Source organism: Rhinopithecus bieti, unplaced genomic scaffold (genome assembly GCF_001698545.2).
Source record: "Rhinopithecus bieti isolate Rb0 unplaced genomic scaffold, ASM169854v2 scaffold_42084, whole genome shotgun sequence".
Classification (NCBI taxonomy): domain Eukaryota; kingdom Metazoa; phylum Chordata; class Mammalia; order Primates; family Cercopithecidae; genus Rhinopithecus; species Rhinopithecus bieti.
Window position 1 is genome coordinate 2,475,506 of NW_016818934.1, and position 1,892 is coordinate 2,477,397.

Consider the following 1,892-nt stretch of genomic DNA (forward strand, 5'->3'; position numbering starts at 1 on the left):
ACGTTTTAGCCTAAAATGTCACGGAGAGGTCATCGCTGCTGCTTCCCCTTGACTTTAGTCACTTTGTGGTGTCCTAACAGGACCTCCAGGAGCTTAGCTGCTCCCTGACTCCCTTTCCATTCTCAGGAGGCAAGACCCTTCCCTGCCCATTCCACCCCAGCAAGAGGGGCCCAAGATTCCTTCTTCTCCCTCCACTCTTCCACCCTCACAAATAAAACCCCTCTCTGCATTGTATTAGATTGGTACAAAAGTAGTTGTGGTTTTTGCCATTACTTTTAATAGTAATGCAGGACTTATGACAAAGTACTCCCTGGTATGACAGGCCCCAAGCCCAACCTGAGGCCCAGAGGGGTTGAATGACTTGCCCAAGATCACAGTTTATTTAAGGGATGAAGAGCTCAAGGTTAGAGCTCTGCCCTTCTAAACAGAGGCAAAGACAGACATCCTTCCTGGGGCAGATCCATCCTGGACAGAGGAATAGGTGCTCAAGGAGGGGAGGATAAAGGTCAAGGTTGCCAAGACTGGCACCAGCCCAGCCTGGAGAAGCAAGCATTCGCTCCTGGAGCAGGTTCTAGTTACACCCAGATACAGTGAAAGGGCAATTGCTAGAGTGATGTGAAGCACCTCGAACAAGTTCTGCTACATAATACTGCCGCCAGCGCCACTCAGATGAACTCTCAATAAAGTCATCCACAACTGCAAAAACGGAGAGATGGCTTCCAGCCACCAAGCATCTCCAAGGGATGCATTCATTTACCTACTTGCTCATATCCTTTGAAAGCAGTGAGGTTAGAAGGAAGGCAGAGAAGCCTGGCAGAACCATCAAGGGGCAGCAGAGGACATGGTAGGCAGTAGGAATCTTGGCTTAACTGCAGGGGTAAGAAATGGCACTAACTGGGGACACAGAAGCGGGAGAGTTGGAGACACCACTAAGGTTTTTCCTAGAAGTTTTAAATATTCTGGAAAATAGTTTAGATGCAATTCTAATTGTCACATTTTCATGTTTAATACATGTATAATTGTTAAGTTATTAGAACGTTTCACAAGCGCTCACAGTACATTGTGCTTGATTTTCGCGACTCAGACCCTAAGCTCCCTGAATTTTAACTCGCTTCCGCCATCTGGTGACAAAGTTTGTAATTGTAAATGGTCATCCTCGCTGCTGGAAAATATTCTTCATTCCTCAAACATTTAAGTTCATCTCTGGGGCAGGTATTGTGAGTAAAAAGACAAAGTGTGTGCTATATCCAAGGGGTATATTTAGGATATTTTACTAACTTCTATGGTTTGAATGTTGCCCCCTCCAAGAATTCTTGTTGAAACTTAATCTGAAATGAGACAGTTTTGAGAGAGGTAGGGTCTTTAAGAGGCGATTGGGTCGCAAGGACCACTAGTACCATTCATGGATTAATGGGTTAGTAGATTAATGGATTATCAGGGGATGAAACCAGTGGCTTTATACTTTACAAGAAGAGGAATAGATGGTTGGGTGCAGTGGCTCATGCCTGTAATCCCCGCACTTTGGGAGGCTGAGGCAGGTGGATCACCTGAGGTCAGGAGTTCAAGACCAGGCAGGCCAACATGATGTAACCCCATCTCCATTGAAAATACAAAATTAGCTGGGTGTGGTGGCACAGGCCTGTAGTCCCAGCTACTTGGGAGGCTGAGACAGGAGAATCACTTGAACCCAGGAGGCGTAGGCTGCAGTGAGCCAAAACCGCGCTACTGCACTCCAGCCTGGGCGAGACAGAGCGAGACACCATCTCAAAAAAAAAAAAAAAGAAGAAGAAGAAGAAGAAAAGAAGAGGAAGAGAGGCCTGAGCTAGCACGATCAACCCCCTTGCCATGTTATGCCCTGTGCCACAGAGTCCCCACCAGCAAGAAGGCCCGCA